Source organism: Oncorhynchus clarkii, unplaced genomic scaffold (assembly GCF_045791955.1).
Source record: "Oncorhynchus clarkii lewisi isolate Uvic-CL-2024 unplaced genomic scaffold, UVic_Ocla_1.0 unplaced_contig_10504_pilon_pilon, whole genome shotgun sequence".
Classification (NCBI taxonomy): Eukaryota; Metazoa; Chordata; class Actinopteri; order Salmoniformes; family Salmonidae; genus Oncorhynchus; species Oncorhynchus clarkii.
In genome coordinates, this window is record NW_027258135.1 from 59,074 (window position 1) to 85,869 (window position 26,796).

Sequence of the window (26,796 nt, forward strand, 5' to 3'; positions counted from 1 at the left end):
GTAATGACCACCTCTATTACATATACCTGTATGGCTCTACAGTAATGACCACCTCTATTAAATATACCTGTATGGCTCTACAGTAATGACCACCTCTATTAAATATACCTGTATGGCTCTACGGTAATGATAAGTAGATGGTACAACCAGCCCTGACTGGATGTGTGTTTCCATAGGAACTAGGGATGTAATCGTGCCAATCCTCCACAATGAGACAAGCAGTCCGATATCAACAGTTTGATTGAGGCCCAGAAACAGGATAGAACAAGCAGTGAGATCCCCTTTGCAACACCTCTCTGTTTTTGGACAAGATCTTGGACATGTTTCTAAATAATGATGTAAGAATCAAACAACTCCTATAAAGGAGAATGGACTGGAATTTAAACCCACCGATCAGGGTGGGATTTCACACACAACAACCTTACCTTACATTCTACAAAGTTGACATCTTCCATTGATTCTCGAACCCCTGACCAATCCCTCTGAATTAAATTCCCGTCAGCTTATTTATAGCTTCATTTTATTTATTTTTTTACTTGGCAAGTAAATTAAGAACATATTCTTATTCACAATGATGGCCTAGCAACAATGGGTTAACTGCCTTGTTCAGGGGCAGAATGGCAGATTTTTTTCACCTTGTCAGCTCGGGGGGATTCGATCAAGCAACCGTTTGGTTACTAGCCCAACGCTCTAACCGCTAGACTACCTGTCGCCCGTTGTGAGGGCGGACCAGGCTGTCTTAGATCTGAAATGACTCATCTGTGTGAGTCACACTGCATCATGGTACACGGAACACTTCCAGCTTCTGCAATTAACATGTAACACTGAGCAACACTGCTACCAGGAAGACAACACATTGACGTAGCGTGTGAAGCCAGCATTTAGGCGTCAGTCACTGGTTCCCGTTTCTCTCTTTTAACTGGAGCTAACAGACGAGGGAGAGGTGAGAAGAACACAAAACACCCAAACAGGATTCCTTTTTTACAAACACCTAATCAATTTAAAACAATCAATTACTATAATGAATCAACCCGTCTAGCAAATATGTGACCAGATTCCACTACGCAACAAATCAATTTATAAATGTCCATGTTGTGCTTATGATTCTGGTTTCTCAAGGCCAAATGATGAAAGGCTTACCTTCAGTAACACACAGTAACACACAGTAACACCTTCAGTAACACACAGTAACACACAGTAACACACAGTAACACCTTCAGTAACACACAGTAACACCTTCAGTAACACTAAGTAACACTAAGTAACACCTTCAGTAACAGACAGTAACACACAGTAACACCTTCAGTAACACACAGTAACACACAGTAACACCTTCAGTAACACACAGTAACACCTTCAGTAACACACAGTAACACCTTCAGTAACACACAGTAACACCTTCAGTAACACACAGTAACACCTTCAGTAACACACAGTAACACCTTCAGTAACAGACAGTAACACTAAGTCCACAACAGGACCACTGTATGTTGGTGCCTGACATCATCCTGGTTAATATAGTCCTGAACAGATGTTGTTTATCACCATGTGTTCCTGGTGGGTAAAGGCCTGTGTTGTCTTCCTGGTAGCAGTGTTGTTCAGTGTTACATGGACCAAGATGCAGTGTGACTCACACAGATGACTCATTTCAAATCTAAGAGTTCACCCTCACTATCAACACATTGTCTGTCTGGGGTCAATACTATCCTTCCAGCCTTGTTCACCCTCACTATCAACACACATTGTCTGTCTGGGGTCAATACTAACCTACCAGCCTTGTTCACCCTCACAATCACTACACATTGTCTGTCTGGGGTCAAAACTAACCTACCAGCCTTGTTCACCCTCACTATCAACACATTGTCTGTCTGGGGTCAACCTAATCAAATCAAATCATACAACAGGTTTAGACCTTAAAGGGAAACGCTTACTTACAAGCCCTTTAACCAACAATGCAGTTTGAAGAAAATACAAACAAAAAAGTAAGAAATAAGAAAAACAAATAATTAAAAAGCAGCAGTAAATAACAACAGCGGGGCTCTATACAGGGTAATACGGTACAGAGTCAGTGTGGAGGCTATATACAGGGTAATACGGTACAGAGTCAGTGTGGAGGCTATATACAGGGTAATACGGTACAGAGTCAATATGGAGGCTATATACAGGGTATTACGGTACAGAGTCAATGTGGAGGCTATATACAGGGTATTACGGTACAGAGTCAGTGTGGAGGCTATATACAGGGTAATACGGTACAGAGTCAGTGTGGAGGCTATATACAGGGTAATACGGTACAGAGTCAGTGTGGAGGCTATATACAGGGTAATACGGTACAGAGTCAATATGGAGGCTATATACAGGGTATTACGGTACAGAGTCAATGTGGAGGCTATATACAGGGTATTACGGTACAGAGTCAGTGTGGAGGCTATATACAGGGTAATACGGTACAGAGTCAGTGTGGAGGCTATATACAGGGTATTACGGTACAGAGTCAGTGTGGAGGCTATATACAGGGTAATACGGTACAGAGTCAGTGTGGAGGCTATATACAGGGTATTACGGTACAGAGTCAGTGTGGAGGCTCTATACAGGGTAATACGGTACAGAGTCAATGTGGAGGCTATATACAGGGTATTACGGTACAGAGTCAATATGGAGACTATATACAGGGTATTACGGTACAGAGTCAGTGTGGAGGCTATATACAGGGTAATACGGTACAGAGTCAGTGTGGAGGCTATATACAGGGTATTACGGTACAGAGTCAGTGTGGAGGCTATATACAGGGTAATACGGTACAGAGTCAGTGTGGAGGCTATATACAGGGTAATACGGTACAGAGTCAGTGTGGAGGCTATATACAGGGTATTACGGTACAGAGTCAGTGTGGAGGCTATATACAGGGTAATACGGTACAGAGTCAGTGTGGAGGCTATATACAGGGTATTACGGTACAGAGTCAATATGGAGACTATATACAGGGTATTACGGTACAGAGTCAATATGGAGACTATATACAGGGTATTACGGTACAGAGTCAGTGTGGAGGCTATATACAGGGTATTACGGTACAGAGTCAATATGGAGACTATATACAGGGTATTACGGTACAGAGTCAGTGTGGAGGCTCTATACAGGGTATTACGGTACAGAGTCAATGTGGAGGCTATATACAGGGTATTACGGTACAGAGTCAATGTGGAGGCTATATACAGGGTATTACGGTACAGAGTCAATGTGGAGGCTATATACAGGGTATTACGGTACAGAGTCAATGTGGAGGCTATATACAGGGTATTACGGTACAGAGTCAATGTGGAGGCTATATACAGGGTATTACGGTACAGAGTCAATGTGGAGGCTATATACAGGGGGGTGTACCGGTACAGAGTCAATATGGAGACTATATACAGGGGGTACTGGTACAGAGTCAATGTGGAGACTATATACAGGGTGTACCGGTACAGAGTCAATGTGGAGACTATATACAGGGGGTACCGGTACAGAGTCAATGTGGAGGCTATATACAGGGGGTACCGGTACAGAGTCAATGTGGAGGCTATATACAGGGGGTACCGGTACAGAGTCAATGTGGAGGCTATATACAGGGGGTACCGGTACAGAGTCAGTGTGGAGGCTATATACAGGGGGTACCGGTACAGAGTCAATGTGGAGGCTATATACAGGGGGTACCGGTACAGAGTCAATGTGGAGTTTATATACAGGGTATTACGGAACAGAGTCAATGTGGAGGCTATATACAGGGTATTACGGTACAGAGTCAATGTGGAGGCTATATACAGGGTATTACGGTACAGAGTCAATGTGGAGGCTATATACAGGGTATTACGGTACAGAGTCAATGTGGAGGCTATATACAGGGTATTACGGTACAGAGTCAATGTGGAGGCTATATACAGGGTATTACGGTACAGAGTCAATGTGGAGGCTATATACAGGGTATTACGGTACAGAGTCAATGTGGAGGCTATATACAGGGTATTACGGTACAGAGTCAATATGGAGACTATATACAGGGAGGGGTACCGGTACAGAGTCAATGTGGAGGTTATATACAGGGTATTACGGTACAGAGTCAATGTGGAGGCTATATACAGGGTATTACGGTACAGAGTCAATGTGGAGGCTATATACAGGGTATTACGGTACAGAGTCAATATGGAGACTATATACAGGGGGGGGTACCGGTACAGAGTCAATATGGAGACTATATACAGGGGGGGTACCGGTACAGAGTCAATATGGAGACTATATACAGGGGGGGTACCGGTACAGAGTCAATATGGAGACTATATACAGGGGGGGGGTACCGGTACAGAGTCAATATGGAGACTATATACAGGGGGGGGTACCGGTACAGAGTCAATGTGGAGACTATATACAGGGGGGGGTACCGGTACAGAGTCAATATGGAGACTATATACAGGGGGGGGTACCGGTACAGAGTCAATATGGAGACTATATACAGGGGGGTGTACCGGTACAGAGTCAATATGGAGACTATATACAGGGGGTACTGGTACAGAGTCAATGTGGAGACTATATACAGGGTGTACCGGTACAGAGTCAATGTGGAGACTATATACAGGGGGTACCGGTACAGAGTCAATGTGGAGGCTATATACAGGGGGTACCGGTACAGAGTCAATATGGAGGCTATATACAGGGGGTACCGGTACAGAGTCAATGTGGAGGCTATATACAGGGGGTACCGGTACAGAGTCAGTGTGGAGGCTATATACAGGGGGTACCGGTACAGAGTCAATGTGGAGGCTATATACAGGGGGTACCGGTACAGAGTCAATGTGGAGTTTATATACAGGGTATTACGGAACAGAGTCAATGTGGAGGCTATATACAGGTTATTACGGTACAGAGTCAATGTGGAGGCTATATACAGGGGGGGGTACCGGTACAGAGTCAATGTGGAGGCTATATACAGGGTATTACGGTAGTCAGAGTCAATGTGGAGGCTATATACAGGGGGGGGGTACCGGTACAGAGTCAATGTGGAGGCTATATACAGGGTATTACGGTAGTCAGAGTCAATGGGGAGGCTATATACAGGGGGGGGGGTACCGGTACAGAGTCAATATGGAGACTATATACAGGGGGGGGTACCGGTACAGAGTCAATGTGGAGACTATATACAGGGGGGGTACCGGTACAGAGTCAATATGGAGACTATATACAGGGGGGGGTTCCTGTACAGAGTCAATATGGAGACTATATACAGGGGGGTGTACCGGTACAGAGTCAATATGGAGACTATATACAGGGGGTACTGGTACAGAGTCAATGTGGAGACTATATACAGGGTGTACCGGTACAGAGTCAATGTGGAGACTATATACAGGGGGTACCGGTACAGAGTCAATGTGGAGGCTATATACAGGGGGTACCGGTACAGAGTCAATGTGGAGGCTATATACAGGGGGTACCGGTACAGAGTCAATGTGGAGGCTATATACAGGGGGTACCGGTACAGAGTCAGTGTGGAGGCTATATACAGGGGGTACCGGTACAGAGTCAATGTGGAGGCTATATACAGGGGGTACCGGTACAGAGTCAATGTGGAGTTTATATACAGGGTATTACGGAACAGAGTCAATGTGGAGGCTATATACAGGGTATTACGGTACAGAGTCAATGTGGAGGCTATATACAGGGGGGGTACCGGTACAGAGTCAATGTGGAGGCTATATACAGGGTATTACGGTAGTCAGAGTCAATGTGGAGGCTATATACAGGGGGGGGTACCAGTACAGAGTCAATGTGGAGGCTATATACAGGGTATTACGGTAGTCAGAGTCAATGTGGAGGCTATATACAGGGGGGGGTACCGGTACAGAGTCAATGTGGAGACTATTTACAGGGGGGGGTACCGGTACTGAGTCAATATGGAGACTATATACAGGGGGGGGTACCGGTACAGAGTCAATATGGAGACTATATACAGGGGGGGTACCAGTACAGAGTCAATATGGAGACTATATACAGGGGGGGTACCAGTACAGAGTCAATGTGTGGGGGTACCGGTTAGTTGAGGTAATATGTACATGTAGGTAGAGTTATTAAAGTGACTATGCATAGATAATAACAGAGAGTAGCAGTGGCGTAAAAGGGGGGGGGGGGGGGCAATGCAAATAGTCTGTCTGGGGAGCAATTTGATTAGATGTTCAGGAGTCTTATGGCTTGGGGGTAGAAGCTGTTTAAAAGCCTCTTGGACCTAGACTTGGCGCTCCGGTACCACTTGCCATGTGGTAGCAGAGAGAACAGTCTATGACTAGGGTGGCTGGAGTCTTTGATCATTTTTAGGGCCTTCGTCTGACACCGCCTGGTATAGAGGTCCTGGATAGCAGGAAGCTTGGCCCCAGTGATGTATTGGGCCTTACGTACTACCTCTGTAGTGCCTTGCAGTCGGAGACCGAGCAGTTGCCGTGCCAGGCAGTGATGCAACCAGTCAGGATGCTCGCGATGGTGCAGCTGTAGAACTCTTTTGAGGATCTGAGGACCCATGCTAATCTTTTCAGTCTCCTGAGGGGGAATAGGTTTTGTGGTGCCCTCTTCATGACTGTCTTGGTGTGCTTGGACCATGTTAGTTTGTTTAGTGATGTGGGCGCCAAGGAACTTGAAGCTCTCGATCTGCTCCACTACAGCCCCGTCATTGAGAATGGGGGCGTGCTCGGACCTCCTTTTCCTGTAGTCCACAATCATCTCCTTTGTCTTGATCACATTGAGGGAGAGGTTATTGTCCTGGCACCACACGGCCAGGTCTCTGACCTCCTCTCTATAGACGGTCTCATCGTTGTCGGTGATCAGGCCTATCACTGTTGTGTCATCAGCATGTAATGATGGTGTTGGAGTCGTGCCTGGCCGTGCAGTCATGACTGAACAGGGAGTACAGGAGGGGACTAAGCACGCACCCCTGAGGGGCCCCCGTGTTGACGATCAGCGTGGCGGATGTGTTGTTACCTACCCTTACCACCTGGGGGCGGCCCATCAGGAAGTCCAAGATCCAGTAGCAGAGCGAGATGTTTAGTCCCAGGGTTCCGTCCCTTAGTTTAGTGATGAGCTTTGAGGGACTATTGTGTTGAACGCTGAGCTGTAGTCAGTCTCATCTCTCTCTAATCCTACCCTCTTGACTGTTTACCCATACATTAGCTTGTTTGTTTGCTGGAGAAATTGCTTTTGACCATAGCCCTAGATTCTCTGCGTGCAAGTTGTGCTACCTCATTAAGGCAGTAATCTCTCTCTCTCTCTCTCTCTCTCTCTCTCTCTCTCTCTCTCTCTCTCTTGCCAAAGTGTACTTTGGAGATGAACTGATAAATCTACAATATTAACATAATTAAAATAAGACTAAACACTGTTGTCAATGGGACAATCAGTAACAACAACAATCAAGGGTCAAAATGACCATACGTCAAGCAATGACAATAACAATAACAATAACAATTACAATAACAATTACAATAACAATTACAATAACAATAACAATAACAATTACAATAACAATAACAATAACAATTACAATTACAATTACAATAACAATTACAATAACAATAACAATAACAATTACAATATCAATATCAATTACAATAACAATAACAATGCCAATTACAATGACAATAACAATTACAATAACAATAACAATTACAATGACAATAACAATTACAATTACAATAACAATAAGCATAGAGGACATTTGCAAGTTGGTTGGTCTGTCAGACACTGTCCTTCATTTTATGTCAGGCAGAAATGTGGTCTGCTGCCAACCCACAGCTCTCTGCGTCTTCCCCCAACAGGATGGGTAGTCTATTCTCATCAGAGAGGTATTTGAAACCTTGAATAAGGGGTTTCAAATTTGGGGAAATGACACTCTCTAATTGTTTTATATTTTTTTATATACTCTCTGTCTCTCTCTCAATTTCTCTCTCTCTCTCCCTCTCTCGTGCTCTCTCTCTCTCCCTCTCTGTGTACAAGCTGCTCCCCGAACGGTGAGGATGGTTTCTATGGTTACCGCCATTGGAAAGGTCACCTTCAGGAAGTTCCCAGTGAGTGCATGCAGACTCCTACCAGGAAGTCCTCAGTGAGCGTGTGCAGAATGCTAGCAGGAGAATCACCCTGGCCTGTAATTGCTGATAAAAGAAGATCTCATTAGACCAGGGGACGTGAGGAGGCTGTTATGCTGCTAGCTCAGACTCTTTGTCTCTTTCTGTGTCTCTGTCTCTCCCCCCCCGTCGCTCCTCTTCTATCCAGACATTCATTTAAATTGGTAAGGAACAACAAACTACCATTGAATTGGTTTATTATCACATTTTATTATGAAGGGGAAGTGGGATTTCATGAACTTCCATTACACAGTCTCTCTCAGATCCCCTCCAGCTCCTCCTCTCCTCTCCTCTCCTCTCCTCTCCTCTCCTCTCCTCTCCTCTCCTCTCCTCTCCTCTCCAGGCAGTAATTTAGATTGGGAAGGAACAACAAACGACCACTGGATTGGTTTATTATCACATTTTATTACGAAGACATATCTTTTATCTTCTTGTTGATCCAATATAAATGATAGTGGTGGAAATTGATCTTTGAATGTGAATGATAATGGCTGTAGGGGCAGTAAGTCATAAAATATTTCAGAGCCTCTCTTGGCCCATCCTTCCCATCTGCTAGGCCTAGTGTCAGAGACAGGCAGGGTGAAGGAGAGGGCCTCTCTTGGTCCATCTGCTAGGCCTAGTGGTCAGAGACAGGCAGGGTGAAGGAGAGGGCCTCTCTTGGTCCATCTGCTAGGCCTAGTGGTCAGAGACAGGCAGGGTGAAGGAGAGGGCCTCTCTTGGTTTCATCTGATAGGCCTAGTGGTCAGAGACAGGCAGGGGGAAGGAGAGGGCCTCTCTTGGTTTCATCTGATAGGCCTAGTGGTCAGAGACAAGCAGGGGGAAGGAGAGGGCCTCTCTTGGTCCATCTGATAGGCCTAGTGGTCAGAGACAGGCAGGGGGAAGGAGAGGGCCTCTCTTGGTCCATCTGATAGGCCTAGTGGTCAGAGAAAGGCAGGGGGAAGGAGAGGGCCTCTCTTGGTTTCATCTGATAGGCCTAGTGGTCAGAGACAGGCAGGGGGAAGGAGAGGGCCTCTCTTGGTCCATCTGATAGGCCTAGTGGTCAGAGACAGGCAGGGGGAAGGAGAGGGCGACTGTTATTCTAGTGCTTGACCCAGACATAGATATCGTATTAAATTACTATTCTAATTACTATTCTAATTGCTAATTCTAATTACAATTCTAATTACTATTCTCATTCCTATTTCTATGGTTCTGAATCACATTTCACTCACAAATTCGGTAGGTTTAAATAGGGTAGGTGTGTGGAGTAGACTAACTGTCATAAACTTTATATTACCAATGGGGACCCCTTGTGGCCAGATGTCGTATTGCAGTTTCCACATCCACTGCACATAATACCATCTATCCCCTTGCCAAACTGATTTATTTGTTCAACTGTGAATTACTTTCCCGGACAGTTCAATAAGAGATGTCATTAGGATGATAGATGGAGCGACATGCCGTGGGAAAGTTATCCATCACATGACCTTACCTTCTGATGTTGTTTTCATTCTTCAACATATTGATCCTGTCTGTCATTCTCAGACCTCCGGAGGAAGAGAGCAGGACTGAGGACAGAACGTATCTGTCAATATCTGAAGAGAGGTTTGTTGATGCTGCGTTGATGAGGACCAAGGGGTTACTTGGGGTCAAATCACGTTTTCATTTCAGTCAATTCAGAAAGGTCTATTGAAGAGAGAAGTGGAATATAAATAATTATTCACTTGGTGAATTGACTGACATTAAAACTGAATTGACCCTAACTCAACACTGTGAAATGTCACAAGTCGTCCAATCATTTTACAGAGTTACCCCGCTGTTCAGAGTTGGGGACATTCCCTTGGCTAAGCGAAATAGCAACTTAACAATTTAACTGCTTTTTACAATTTGCGCATTAAAAATGTAATATAAGCATAATGTATTCCCCTTTCTTAATGATAGAAAAAGATTGTTGCCCGAAGGCTGTATATTTTATTTGCCCTTCACAAATCAGGTTATGAGAGCCTTCAAGAGGCTTTCCTAACGGGTCTTGTAATAATTTAATAACAGACAGAAAAGCCCTCCAGGATATGAAGTAATCAGGCTAACACCTTAAGCAACCCCATTTTAATTTCAACAATTCTAATGGTATTTCTGAGTGGTCATCTGTCAGCACTATGACTTGACTTGACGTCCCCAATGGCACCCTATTCCCTATATAAGTGCACTACTTTTGACACCCTATTCCCTATATAGTGCACTACTTTTTGACCAGAGCACTATGGAAATCCTATGGACCCTGGTCAAAAGCGGTGCCATTTGGGATGCAGATATGATGTATAGAGGTGATATCTAATAGGCCGCTCCGCTCCGGCGTTACCGGGCAGAACATTAGTTATTAAGGTCGGACCAAAACAATTCATCATACAGAAAGGAGTTTTTCTTTAGCCTGTACGTTATTGATAAAGCTAACTGCTGGATGACTACTGTACCTGCTGGATGACTACTGTACCTGTTGGATTAATACTGTACCTGCTAGATGATTACTGTACCTGCTAGATGATTACTGTAGCTGTTGGATGATTACTGTACCTGCTAGATGATTACTGTAGCTGTTGGATGATTACTGTACCTGTTGGATGATTACTGTACCTGTTGGTTGATTACTGTACCTGTTGGATGATTACTGTAGCTGTTGGATGATTACTGTACCTGCTGGATGATTACTGTAGCTGTTGGATGATTACTGTAGCTGTTGGATGATTACTGTAGCTGTTGGATGAGTACTGTACCTGTTGGATGATTACTGTCACTGCTGGATGATTACCGTACTGTAGCTGTTGGATGACTACTGTAGCTGTTGGGTGATTACTGCAGCTGTTGGATGATTATTGTAGCTGTTGGATAATTACTGTAGCTGTTGGGTGATTACTGTAGCTGTTGGGTGATTACTGTAGCTGTTGGATGATTACTGTAGCTGCTGGATGATTACTGTAGCTGCTGGATGATTACTGTAGCTGTTGGATGATTACTGTAGCTGCTGGACGATTACTGTAGCTGTTGGGTGATTATTGTAGCTGTTGGATGATCACTGTACCTACTGGATGATTACTGGGCATAGTACCATTACCAAACACTACACTTACCAAATGAACACTCATTCATTAGAAACATCTTTATATCCATCCATCCTTTCACACAGTCCTTCCTCTTCATACTTACATTTGAAGAAAACCCTCCAAGCCCATCCCAGTCCAGCTAGTCCAGTCCAGCTAGTCCAGTCCAACCAGTCCAGTCCAGCTAGTCCAGTCCAGCTAGTCCAGCCCAGCTAGTCCAGTCCAGCCCAGTCCAGCCCAGCCCAGTCCAGTCCAGCCCAGCTAGTCCAGCCCAGCCCAGCCCAGCCCAGCCCAGTCCAGTCCAGCCCAGCCAACCAGTCCAGCCAACCAGTCCAGCTAGTCCAGTCCAGCCAACCAGTCCAGCTAGTCCAGTCCAGCTAGTCCAGTCCAGCTAGTCCAGTCCAGCCCAGCCCAGTCCAGCCCAGCCAGTCCAGTCCAGTCCAGCTAGTCCAGCCCAGCTAGTCCAGCCCAGCTAGTCCAGTCCAGCCCAGCCCAGTCCTGAAACCCAAAGGCAGGTGTTAGATTAGACAGTATAGAACATGAAAGAGACTCCAATCCTGTGATGGGACTGAAGAGGCAGAGGGAGGCAGGTGCAATGCGAGGCACACAAACACAAGCATGTAGGCACAATGAACAGCAACAGAATCCTTGGCTTTGTTTGTAAGGCGGCAGGCAGACAGACAGTCAGACAGGCAGGCAGAACGCCCCAACTCTTCAGAGAATGGTGCCTCCTGGCAGACAGTCCTGTAATTAGAGAAAAATGGCCAAAACCAAGAGTGGATGTCGCCCAGCAGCCAGCCATGTGTGTGTGCTGCCTGCCTGCATGGCTACCAAGGTAACGGAGGGGTGCAGAGAGAGAGAGAGAGAGAGAGAGGCTCCCGGATGCTTTTGTTGTCAAGAAAGCCCCAGAGATCCTCTTATCATGATGGGACTACTGCCTCTAAGCCTCTATCAAATAAATGAGCAATTATAGCCAGAGGAGAGAGAGAGAGAGAGAGTGAGAGAGAGAGAGAGAGAGAGAGAGATAGGGGGGTGGGAGAAATAGAGAGCGCAAGAATAAGATGCAGAGAAATACAAGCCACTATCCACTCCTACATAACTGTACTGATATGCAGTGTAAACTATTTATAATGATCAAATCAAATCAAATAGCACGTGTGTGTCTGTCTGTGTGTGTCTGTCTGTGTGTGTGTGTGTGTGTGTGTGTGTGTGTGTCCGTATGTGTGTATGTGTGTGTGTGTGTGTGTTGGAACCCTCTCAGAAGCCTGTTGGACTGTAGTCAGGCCCAGTACCAGAGAGGCAGGGAGGCATGAGGCAGGTGCAGGGCCTCTGGAAGTGTCTTTGAGCCCCACCCCAGTGATTTCACACAGCCAGACAGCTTCCATCCACACCGCCAGACAGCTTCCATCCACACCGCCAGACAGCTTCCATCCACACAGCCAGACAGCTTCCATCCACACCGCCAGACAGTTTCCATCCACACAGCCAGACAGCTTCCATCCACACAGCCAGACAGCTTCCATCCAACACCGCCAGACAGTTTCCATCCACACAGCCAGACAGCTTCCATCCACACCGCCAGACAGCTTCCATCCATCCACACCGCCAGACAGCTTCCATCCACACAGCCAGACAGCTTCCATCCACACCGCCAGACAGCTTCCATCCACACAGCCAGACAGCTTCCATCCACACAGCCAGACAGCTTCCATCCACACAGCCAGACAGCTTCCATCCACACAGCCAGACAGCTTCCATCCACACCACCAGACAGCTTCCATCAACACAGCCAGACAGCTTCCATCTACACCGCCAGACAGCTTCCATCCACACAGCCAGACAGCTTCCATCCACACCGCCAGACAGCTTCCATCCACACCGCCAGACAGCTTCCATTTGAGACAGCTTCCATCCACACAGCCAGACAGCTTCCATCCACACCGCCAGATAGCTTCCATCCACACCGCCAGACAGCTTCCATCCACACAACCAGACAGCTTCCATCCACACAGCCAGACAGCTTCCATCCAGCACCGCCAGACAGCTTCCATCCAACACCGCCAGACAGTTTCCATCCACACAGCCAGACAGCTTCCATCCACACCGCCAGACAGCATACATAAACTAGAGGAGGAGGAGGAGAAGTTGTTCGGTCTTATTAGATTTGAGAACTGCGGGGCCAATTTACACTGCATGGAAAATTCTGCTCCTTACAAATGTGTTTGGACTGGTTGGCAAAACATAGGTGGTTAAACCAAAGGGAAATGGAGGGGGTTAAACCAAAGGGAAATGGAGGGGGTTCAACCAAAGGGAAATGGAGGGGGTTAAACCAAAGGGAAATGGAGGGGGTTAAACCAAAGGGAAACGGAGGGGGTTAAACCAAAGAAATGGAGGGGGGATGACTGGGATGACTGTAGTTGGGTTCTGGGATGACTGTAGTAGGGTTCTGGGATGACTGTAGTAGGGTTCTGGGATGACTGTAGTAGGGTTCTGGGATGACTGTAGTTGTATTCTGGCCTGACTGTAGTTGTGTTCTGAGATGACTGTAGCTGTGTTCTGAGATGACTGTAGTTGTGGTCTGGTCTGACTGTGGTTGTATTCTGGCCTGACTGTAGTAGAGTTCTGGGATGACTGTAGTAGGGTTCTGGGATGACTGTAGTTGTATTCTGGCCTGACTATAGTAGGGTTCTGGGATGACTGTAGTAGGGTTCTGGGATGACTGGAGTAGGGTTCTGGGATGTCTGTAGTAGGGTTCTGGGATGACTGTAGTAGGGTTCTGGGGTGACTGTAGTTGGGTTCTGGGATGACTGTAGTTGTAGTCTGGGATGACTGTAGTTGGGTTCTGGTCTGACTGTAGTTGTATTCTGGGATGACTGTAGTTGGGTTCTGGGATGACTGTAGTAGGGTTCTGGGATGACTGTAGTTGGGTTCTGGGATGACTATAGTAGGGTTCTGGGATGACTGTAGTAGGGTTCTGGGATGACTGTAGTTGTGTTCTGGGATGACTGAATCTGTGTTCTGGGATGACTGAATCTGTGTTCTGGGATGACTGTAGTTTGGTTCTGGGATGACTGTATCTGTGTTCTGGTCTGACTGTAGTTGTGGTCTGATCTGACTGTAGTTGTGGTCTGGTCTGACTGTAGTTGTGTTCTGAGATGACTGTAGTTGTGGTCTGAGATGACTGTAGTAGGGTTCTGGGATGACTGTAGTTGTGTTCTGAGATGACTGTAGTTGTGGTCTGGGATGACTGTAGTTGTGGTCTGAGATGACTGTAGTTGTGGTCCTGGTCTGACTGTAGTTGTGGTCTGAGATGACTGTAGTTGTGGTCTGGTCTGACTGTAGTTATGTTCTGAGATGACTGTAGTTGTGGTCTGGTCTGACTGCATTTGCGTTCTGGGATGACTGTAGTTGTGTCCTAGTCTGAATGTAGTTGTGTTCTGAGATGACTGTAGTTGTGTTCTGGGATGACTGTAGTTGTGTTCTGAGATGACTGTAGTTGTGTTCTGAGATGACTGTAGTAGGTTTCTGAGATGACTGTAGTAGGGTTCTGGGATGACTGTAGTTGTGTTCTGAGATGACTGTAGTAGGGTTCTGGGATGACTGTAGTTGTGTTCTGAGATGACTGTAGTTGTGGTCTGAGATGCCTGTAGTTGTGGTCTGAGATGACTGTAGTTGTGTTCTGGGATGACTGTAGTAGGGTTCTGGGATGACTGTAGTTGGGTTCTGGGATGACTATAGTAGGGTTCTGGGATGACTGTAGTAGGGTTCTGGGATGACTGTAGTTGTGTTCTGGGATGACTGAATCTGTGTTCTGGGATGACTGAATCTGTGTTCTGGGATGACTGTAGTTTGGTTCTGGGATGACTGTATCTGTGTTCTGGTCTGACTGTAGTTGTGGTCTGATCTGACTGTAGTTGTGGTCTGGTCTGACTGTAGTTGTGTTCTGAGATGACTGTAGTTGTGTTCTGAGATGACTGTAGTAGGGTTCTGGTATGACTGTAGTTGTGTTCTGAGATGACTGTAGTTGTGGTCTGGGGTGACTGTAGTTGTGGTCTGAGATGACTGTAGTTGTGGTCCTGGTCTGACTGTAGTTGTGGTCCTGGTCTGACTGTAGTTGTGGTCTGAGATGACTGTAGTTGTGGTCTGGTCTGACTGTAGTTATGTTCTGAGATGACTGTAGTTGTGGTCTGGTCTGACTGCATTTGCGTTCTGGGATGACTGTAGTTGTGTCCTAGTCTGAATGTAGTTGTGTTCTGAGATGACTGTAGTTGTGTTCTGGGATGACTGTAGTTGTGTTCTGAGATGACTGTAGTTGTGTTCTGAGATGACTGTAGTAGGTTTCTGAGATGACTGTAGTAGGGTTCTGGGATGACTGTAGTTGTGTTCTGAGATGACTGTAGTAGGGTTCTGGGATGACTGTAGTTGTGTTCTGAGATGACTGTAGTTGTGGTCTGAGATGACTGTAGTTGTGGTCTGAGATGACTGTAGTTGTGTTCTGGTCTGACTGTAGTTGTGTCCTGAGATGACTGTAGTTGTGGTCTGGTCTGACTGTAGTTGTGGTCTGGCCTGACTGTAGTTGTGGTCTGAGATGACTGTAGTTGTGGTCTGAGATGACTGTAGTTGTGGTCTGGTCTGACTGTAGTTGTGTTCTGGGATGACTGTAGTTGTGGTCTGGTCTGATTGTAGTTGTGGTCTGGCCTGACTGTAGTTGTGGTCTGAGATGACTGTAGTTGTGGTCTGAGATGACTGTAGTTGTGGTCTTGTCTGACTGTAGTTGTGTTCTGGGATGACTGTAGTTGTGGTCTGGTCTGATTGTAGTTGTGGTCTGAGATGACTGTAGTTGTGGTCTGGGATGACTGTAGTTGTGGTCTGGGATGACTGTAGTTGTGGTCTGGGATGACTGTAGTTGTGTTCTGAGATGACTGTAGTTGTGGTCTGGGATGACTGTAGTTGTGGTCTGGTCTGACTATAGTTGTGGTCTGGTCTGACTGTATCTGTGGTCTGGTCTGACTGTAGTTGTGGTCTGGTCTGACTATAGTTGTGGTCTGGGATGACTGTAGTTGTGGTCTGGGATGACTGTAGTTGTGGTCTGAGATGACTGTAGTTGTGTTGTGGTCTGAGATGACTGTAGTTGTGTCCTGGTCTGACTGTAGTTGTGGTCTGGTCTGACTGTAGTTGTGGTCTGAGATGACTGTAGCTGTGTTCTGGTCTGACTCTCCAGGCAGCTTGTTTGTCCCGTCCCGTATTACATTAATATCATCATTACTATAAATAAAAAGTACCTGAGAGGGAGACATATTTCTCTGTGATAGACATTAAACATAGAAACATCCCTATTTGTACAATATTGAACTAAAAGGCAAAAACTGGGTCTAATTGACTATCTAAATGCATCTGGCAAAACACATTTACGTTCCGTAGAACATGGATGGGAGATTCTGAGGGAACCTGAGATGGGTGATTAAATATCTAATATTCAAGGGCTCTGGGAATGTAAATGAGTCAGAAAGTAATGTGAAATAAGCCCAGAAGGTATGGAAGTATGATGTACCCTTCTTACAACTTATATTTAGACAGGAAATAACTTGATTTGATTTAAACCGACAGCAGAAATTGGTTCTGCTGAAAGTCTGTTATCGTCATTCCCGGTGTCTTTCTCTGTGACAGTTATGTAATACAAATAATAATAATATTATTGTAATCCATAGTTATCATTTGCTGATGTATAATGAAACAACTGTATGATGAAACTATTTAATCTAGGAGGTGTGAGAAATGAAGAATAACCTTTTACTGATTTACAGTCCACACATCACATCATCTGAACATTCCTGTTTACCCTGCAGGGCCTGTCAAATTTGAAATGGGGGGGGGGGGGGGGGGGGGGTGAGAAAGAGAGAAAGAGAGGCAGAGAGACAGAGACAGAGGCAGAGACAGAGGCAGAGACAGAGGCAGAGACAGAGGCAGACAGAGGCAGAGACAGAGACAGACAGAGGCAGACAGAGAGACAGAGAGACAGAGACAGAGACAGAGACAGAGACAGAGGCAGAGACAGAGGCAGAGACAGAGGCAGACAGAGGCAGAGACAGAGACAGACAGAGGCAGACAGAGAGACAGAGAGACAGAGACAGAGACAGACACAGGGCCAGATACAGGGCCAGAGACAGAGACAGCTACAGGGCCAGAGACAGAGACAGAGACAGATACAGGGCCAGACACAGGGCCAGATACAGGGCCAGATACAGGGCCAGATACAGGGCCAGATACAGAGACAGACACAGGGCCAGATACAGGGCCAGAGACAGATACAGGGCCAGATACAGGGCCAGAGACAGACACAGGGCCAGATACAGGGCCAGAGACAGATACAGGGCCAGATACAGGGCCAGAGACAGACACAGGGCCAGATACAGGGCCAGAGACAGACACAGGGCCAGATACAGGGCCAGAGACAGAGACAGGGCCAGATACAGGGCCAGAGACAGATACAGAGACAGAGACAGGGCCAGAGACAGGGCCAGAGACAGAGACAGAGACAGGGACAGAGACAGATACAGGGCCAGAGACAGATACAGAGACAGGGACAGAGACAGGGCCAGAGACAGAGACAGAGACAGGGACAGAGACAGGGCCAGAGACAGAGACAGAGACAGGGACAGAGACAGAGACAGATACAGGGCCAGAGACAGATACAGAGACAGAGACAGGGACAGAGACAGGGCCAGAGACAGAGACAGATACAGAGACAGAGACAGGGACAGAGACAGGGCCAGAGACAGAGACAGAGACAGAGACAGATACAGGGCCAGAGACAGATACAGAGACAGAGACAGGGACAGATACAGAGACAGAGACAGATACAGAGACAGACACAGGGACTGTGAGAGAGCTGGAGAGAATCTGAGAGAGACTGTGTAATGGAAGTTCATGAAACCCCACAGTGAAAAAGCTGAAATTCACTACTTTCATTCATCTGCTTGCTCTGCCATCATATGTAGTCTGACAACGAAGTGTTTTACGATGTGTGTTTTCAGGACAACCAGGGCTACAAGTAGGAAACAAAACAATGGGACATTAACAGTTGGCATTCAAGAGTTTCTATTGACAAATGGAAATTAAAAAATTAAAAAGTCTGCCAAGAAAAAACCTGAAAAATATTATTTTTATATGACTGCTGTAAGTACTGCTGAATGCTGTAAGTACTGCTGTAAATGCTGTAAGTACTGCTGTAAATGCTGTAAGTACTGCTGAATACTGTAAGTACTGCTGTAAATGCTGTAAGTACTGCTGAATACTGTAAGTACTGCTGTAAATGCTGTAAGTACTGCTGAATACTGTAAGTACTGCTGTAAATGCTGTAAGTACTGCTGAATGCTGTAAGTACTGTTGAATACTGTAAGTACTGTTGAATACTGTAAGTACTGTTGAATGCTGTAAGTACTGCTGAATGCTGTAAGTACTGCTGAATGCTGTAAGTACTGCTGAATGCTATAAGTACTGTTGAATACCGTAAGTACTGTTGAATACTGTAAGTACTGCTGAATGCTGTAAGTACTGCTGAATGCTGTAAGTACTGCTGAATGCTGTAAGTACTGCTGAATGCTGTAAGTACTGCTGTAAATGCTGTAAGTACTGCTGTAAATGCTGTAAGTACTGCTGAATACTGTAAGTATTGCTGTAAATGCTGTAAGTACTGCTGAATGTTGTAAGTACTGCTGTAAATGCTGTAAGTACTGCTGAATGCTGTAAGTACTGCTGAATGCTGTAAATACTGCTGTAAATGCTGTAAGTACTGCAGTAAATGCTGTAAGTACTGTTGAATACTGTAAGTATTGTTGAATACTGTAAGTACTGCTGAATGCTGTAAGTACTGCTGTAAATGCTGTAAGTACTGCTGTAAATGCTGTAAGTACTGCTGAATACTGTAAGTACTGCTGTAAATGCTGTAAGTACTGCTGAATGTTGTAAGTACAGCTGTAAATGCTGTAAGTACTGCTGTAAATGCTGTAAGTACTGCTGAATGCTGTAAGTACTGTTGAATACTGTAAGTACTGCTGAATGTTGTAAGTACTACTGTAAATGCTGTAAGTACTGCTGTAAATGCTGTAAGTACTGCTGAATACTGTAAGTACTGCTGTAAATGCTGTAAGTACTGCTGAATGTTGTAAGTACTGCTGTAAATGATGTAAGTGCTGCTGAATGCTGTAAGTACTGCTGTAAATGCTGTAAGTACTGCTGAATGCTGTAAGTATTGCTCTAAATACTGTAAGTACTGCTGAATGCTGTAAGTACTGCTGCATGCTGTATGTACTGCTGTAAATGCTGTAAGTACTGCTGAATGCTGTAAGTACTGCTGAATGCTGTAAGTACTGCTGTAAATGCTGTAAGTACTGCTGAATGCTGTATGTACTGCTGTAAATGCTGTTAGTACTGCTGAGTGCTGTACGTACTGCTGAATGCTGTAAGTACTGCTGTAAATACTGTAAGTACTGCTGAATGCAGTAAGTACTGCTGAATTCTGTAAGTACTGCTGAATGCTGTAAGTACTGCTGTAAATACTGTAAGTACTGCTGAATTCTGTAAGTACTGCTGTAAATACTGTAAGTACTGCTGTAAAGTACAGAAATGGTTTACTCAGTGATAAATTAATTTCCAACTATTTAGTGACAACTGTGTGGAGTTTGTAGTTTGTTACAGTAACTATGTGAGCTTATTACAGTATAAAAAGTATGCAATCTCCATAGACAAACATCGTCAGTAAACTGGCCTTACCGAAGAGCTCAGTGACTTTCAACGTGGTATAAGATGGCATCTTTCCAACAAGTCACTTCGTCAAAACGTATGCCCTGCTAGAGCTGCCCCTGTCAACTGTAAGTGCTGTTATTATCAAGTGGAAACGTCTAGGAGCAACAACGGCTCAGCCGGGAAGTGGTAGGCCACACAAGCTCACAGAACGGGACCGCTGAGTGCTGAAGCGCATAACGCGTAACAATGGTCTGTTCTCGGGTGGAACACTCACTGCCGAGTTCCAAACTGCCCCCATGGAAGCAACGTCAGCACAATAACTGTTCATTTGGGGAATGGGTTTCCATGGCCAAGCAGCTGCACACAATCGTAAGATCACCATGCGCGATGCAAAGTGTCGGCTGGAGTGGTGTAAAGCTTCGCCGCCATTGGACTAGTGGAAGGAGTAGTGGAAACACGTTCTCTGGAGTGATGAATCACACTTCACCATCTGGCAGTCAGACGGACGAATCTGGGTTTTGGTGGGAGAACACTTCCTGCCCCAACGCATAGTCCCAACTGTGAAGAGGAGAAGAAATGGTCTTGGGGCTGTTATTCATGGTTTGGGCCCCTTAGTTCCTCCAGTGAAGGGTAATTAACACTACATCATACAGTGTCATTCTAGATGATTCTGTGCTTCCAACTTTGTGGCAAACAGTTTAGGGAAGGCCCTTTCCTGTTTAACATGTCAATGCCCCCGTGCACAAAGCGAGGTCCATACAGAAATGTTTTTGTCGAGATCGGTGTAGAAGAACTTGACTGGCCTGCACAGAGCCCTGACCTCAACCCCATCGAACACCTTCGGAATGAATTGGAACGCAGACTGTGAGCCAGGAGGCCTAATCGCCCAACATCAGTACCCAAACTCACTAATGCTCTTGTGGCTGAATGGAAGCAAGTCCCTGCAGCAATGTTCCAACATCTAGTGGAAAGCCTTCCCAGAAGAGTGGAGGTTGTTATAGCAGCAATGTTCCAACATCTAGTGGAAAGCCTTCCTAGAAGAGAGGAAGCTGTTATAGCAGGGCAGTGTGGGGGGGGGGGGGGGGGGGGTACAAACTCCATATTAATGCCCATGATTTTGGAATGAGATGTTTGATGAGCAGGTGTCCACATACTTTTGGTCATGTAGTGCATCTGTGACCAATAGATGCATATCTGTATTCCCAGTCATGTGAAATCCATAATTTAGGTTCTTATTTATTTATTTATTTATTTATTTATTTCAATTGACTGATGTCCTTATATGAACTGTAACTCTGTAAAATCTTTTAAATTGTTCCATGTTGCGTTTATATTTTTGTTCAGTATATGTTGACAATTTTAATTGGCTGATACGGAATTTGAACCGAATATAATCACAGCCACCTGGTGAGGATAGCGTAGGGCTAAATGGGACAGGTTATGTAATGGGAACAGCTAACATGTAGCCTTTGATTACGTGCATCTATGCCAACGATTTTAAATCGGCTTAAACTTAAACGTAAAACTTAAACTTTTTCTAAAATTGCAAAGTATTACCCCATTACAATTATACGACAGGTGAGTCTAATCCTGCATACTGATCGGTTAAAACTGCGTGCCAGCCAGTGTCTATTCCTCGATGTTCCACTTGCTAAGACTATAATGGTGAACTGTTTACTGTTCCATCTCACTGTGCTGTCCACGGTCTCATCAGCCCAGCCCATTTATAAAATCTCCAAGTTACCGACCGGTGGCCCCCCATTGATTTCATTAGTCTCACTCAGATATCATATTAAAAACTATAAACATTTCTCTCCACCCCAATGGCAAAAATATCTAGAATTGTAAAACGTGAGCAAAAAAAAGATCTGCCCTATTTTGCAAAATGTGTAGATTTGCAGCAAACAGTTTCAACATTTCGCTTAGGGCCCCCAAAAAGATTAGGGCCCCCAAAAGGCTAGGTCCCCCAAAAAGGCTAGGGCCCCCAAAAAGGCTAGGTCCCCCAAAAAGGCTTAGGGCCCCCAAAAAGGCTAGGGCCCCCAAAAAGGCTCAGGCCCCCAAAAATGCCCGGGCCCCCAAAAAGGCTAGGGCCCCCAAAAAGGCTAGGGCCCCCCAAAAGGCTAGGTCCCCGAAAAAGGCTTGGGCCCCCAAAAAGGCTAGGGTCCCCCAAAAAGGCTAGGGTCCCCAAAAAGGCTCGGGCCCCCAAAAAGGCTCGGGCCCCCAAAAAGACTAGGGCCCCCAAAAAGACTAGGGCCCCCCAAAAGGCCAGGGTCCCCAAAAAGGCTCGGGCCCCCAAAAAGGCTAGGGTCCCCAAAAAGGCTCGGGCCCCCAAAAAGGCTCGGGCCCCCAAAAAGACTAGGGCCCCCAAAAAGACTAGGGCCCCCAACAAGGCCAGGGCCCCCAAAAAGGCCAGGGCCCCCAAAAAGACTAGGGCCCCCACAAAGGCTCAGGCCCCCAAAAAGGCTAGGGCCCCCAAAAAGGTGAGGTCCCCCTCTGACTGCATGTGTGGGTAAGGATGTGGGTAGGCAAACCCGCGAGCCACTGCTGCCCCACATCATTAGTTCTGAATTTTTTGTCGCCCCCATCCCAATCAACGTTGCCCATCCCTGGTCTGAAGTGATTGTGCTAGCTGTGTAGTTGGCTAGCTAACAGGGGGGCGGGGGTTGCCATAGCAACCGGCCAATCGAACTAACAACCAGTGAGACAATACATTGGAATGACGAGCAGCCGGCTTGGGAAGCAGCCTCAGGACTATATCCTCGTGGAATGAAAATGATATGAATAAATATATTACTAATTATATTCTCCAAACCCACGGTTTCTCCAGCATTATCACTTCAATAACACCTCACTCAATGTCAACTAGAAAACATGTTTTTACACACACACACACACACACACACACACACACACACACACACACACACCTTCCCTGATTCCCTGAATGTGTGTATTTATCACCTGTTTCCTCTGGTGTGATTAACATTAGCCTGTGTTGACTTCTCCTCTCTAACCATCACAGACACATCACATCACATCACATCACAGACACATCACAGACACATTACATCACATCACATCACATCACATCACAGACACATCACAGACACATCACATCACAGACACATCACATCACGTCACATCACATCACATCACATCACATCACAGACACATCACATCACATCAGGAAGGCCATAAAGATCATCAAGGACATCAACCACCCGAGCCACTGCCTGTTCACCCCGCTATCATCCAGAAGGCGAGGTCAGTACAGGTGCATCAAAGCTGGGACCGAGAGACTGAAAAACAGCTTCTATCTCAAGGCTATCAGACTGTTAAACAGCCACCACTAACATTGAGTGGCTGCTGCCAACACACTGACACTGACTCAACTCCAGCCACTTTAATAATGGGAATTGATGGGAAATGATGTAAATATATCACTAGCCACTTTAAACAATGCTACCTTATATAATGTTACTTACCCTACATTATTCATCTCATAGGCATACGTATATACTGTACTCTATATCATCGACTGTATCCTTATGTAATACATGTATCACTAGCCACTTTAACTATGCCACTTTGTTTACATACTCATCTCATATGTATATACTGTACTCGATACAATCTACTGTATCTGCCTATGCTGCTCTGTACCATCACTCATTCATATATCCTTATGTACATATTCTTTATCCCCTCACACTGTGTACAAGACAGTAGTTTTGGAACTGTTAGTTAGATTACTTGTTGGTTATTACTGCATTGTCGGAACTAGAAGCACAAGCATTTCGCTACACTCGCATTAACATCTGCTAACCATGTGTATGTGACAAATACAATTTGATTTTGATTTGATTTTTTTTTTTATTTGACATCACATCACTGACACATCACCAAACAGACACATCACAGACACATCACATCACATCACAGACACATCACATCACATCACATCACAGACACATCACATCACATCACATCACACACATCACAGACACATCACAGACACATCACATCACATCACATCACAGACACATCACAGACAAATCACAGACACATCACATCACATCACAGACACATCACAGACACATCACAGACACATCACATCACAGACACATCACATCAAGTCACGTCACATCACATCACAGACACATCACATCACATCACATCACTGACACATATCATCACAGACACATCACATCACAGACACATCACAGACACATCACATCACATCACAGACACATCACATTACATCACAGACACATCACATCACATCACATCACAGACACATCACAGACACATCACAGACACATCACATCACATCACAGACACATCACAACACATCACAGACACATCACATCACATCACTTCACATCACATCACAGACACATCACAGACACATCACAGACACATCACATCACAGACACATTACATCACACACACACATCACATCACACACACATCACATCACATCACAGACACATCACATCACACACACATCACAGACACATCACATCACACACACATCACACACACATCACATCACACACACATCACATCACATCACATCACAGACACATCTCATCACATCACATACACATCACATCACAGACACATCACATCACATCACATCAGACACATCACATCACAGACACATCACAGACACATCACAGACACATCACATCACATCACATAACAGACACATCACATCACAGACACATCACATCACAGACACATCACATCACATAACAGACACATCACATCACAGACACATCACATCACAGACACATCACATCGCATCACATCACAGACATCACACACACATCACATCACATCCACATCACAGACACATCACAGACACATCACATCACAGACACATCACAGACACATCACATAACAGACACATCACATCACATCACAGACACATCACATCACAGACACATCACATCACAGACACATCACATCACAGACACATCACAGACACATCACATCACATCACAGGCACATCACAGACACATCACAGACACATCACAACACATCACATCAGACACATCACATCACAGACACATCACATCACAGACACATCACATCACATCACAGACACATCACATCACATCACATCACACAGACACATCACATCACATCACAGACACCTCACATCACAGACACATCACATCACATCATATCACAGACACATCACATCCCAGACACATCACATCACATCACAGACACATCACATCACAGACACATCACAGACACACACACACACACACACACACACACACACACACACACACACACACACACACACACACACACACACACACACTCCTGTTACCTCAGAGGTAACTCATCCTAGTAATGAGATTATCAGCCTGTCAGTGTGTCGGCTGCTCCAAATTGGCAGAGAGAGGCAGTTAACACCCCCCCCCCCCCCCCCACACACACACACACACAGACCCTCCCTCCCTTCCACTCACACACAGATCCTCTCTACCTCCCTCCCTTCCACACACACACACACACACACACACACACACACACACACACACACACACACACACACACACACACACACACACACACAGACACAAGGCCTCTCTTGCTCACACACACACAAGGCCTCTCTTGCTCACACATCGGCCCAGACAGGAAGGATTAGCATACACCTACGTGTGATAACACTGCCTTCCAAATGCACCCTGTTGCCTATATAGTGCACTACTTTTGACCAGGGCCCTATGGATTCTGATCAAAAGTGGTGCACTCTTTAGGGAATAAGGTATGACTTGGGACACAGGCAAAGAGAATGATGAGGATGATGATGGTCATAGAGGCCTGCCTGCCTCACATCTCCTCCCCCCTTCGCCGTGCCACACCGCTTAGTCTACACTCCTCAGGCGTAGTCAGGATGTCAAAACAAACCCGTTGGAACACGATAATGATGTTTGTATCATATCTCACGCTAGCTAGCTACACTGTGGTATTAAATATGATTAATGATGTTCGTATCATATCTCACGCTAGCTAGCTACACTGTGGTATTAAATATGGTTAATGATGTTCCTATCATATCTCACGCTAGCTACACTGTGATATTAAATATGATTAATGATGTTCGTATCATATCTCACGCTAGCTAGCTACACTGTGGTATTAAATATGATTAATGATGTTCGTATCATATCTCACGCTAGCTAGTTACACTGTGGTATTAAATATGATTAATGATGTTCGTATCATATCTCACGCTAGCTAGCTACACTGTGGTATTAAATATGATTAATGATGTTCATATTATATCTCACGCTAGCTAGCTACACTGTGGTATTAAATATGATTAATGATGTTTGTATCATATCTGACGCTAGCTAGCTACACTGCTAGCTATGTCACATCTGCTCCTGCAACGCCCTCTACTGCTCATCCTGTGTCTCCTTGACCTGCCGCCACTCCCCCAGTACTCTCTCCCTCTCCCTCTCTCTCTCTCTCTGTGTGTGTGATTGTGTGGGCGGAGACAGGTGTGCTGGAGTCAGAGTCGATCCCCACCAGCTGCAACCTGTTCCATAATCAAGACCTCTACAAATACTCAGCCCGGCCACTTCCACGCTGCCAGATCGTAATCTCTGCTCAGTCAGTCTACGTTTCTAGCCGTTTGTTACTATTTAGATCCTGTTATCCTGTTGTGTCTGTTTTCCTTGCCTGACGCTGTTTTCCTCTCCGCTACAGTTCTGCCCGCTCTGACTCTGATCCCGGTCTCCTGTCCCAAGTCTCGTCATCCTGCTACTCTGTCCTGGATTCCCCACTCTACTACTCCCTCCGGACCTGCTTAC

The 26,796-nt window shown here is 45.6% G+C and overlaps 1 long non-coding RNA gene across 1 annotated transcript; it reads left to right on the forward strand.

Annotated features, from left to right (window-relative positions):
* Positions 1-8,123: 8,123 nt before the first annotated feature.
* On the forward strand, positions 8,124-26,535 carry LOC139395775 (uncharacterized). Its single transcript, XR_011630582.1, has 3 exons — positions 8,124-8,299; positions 9,660-9,719; positions 26,485-26,535. It is a non-coding gene; the product is annotated as an uncharacterized lncRNA (long non-coding RNA).
* The last annotated feature ends 261 nt before the right edge of the window (positions 26,536-26,796 follow it).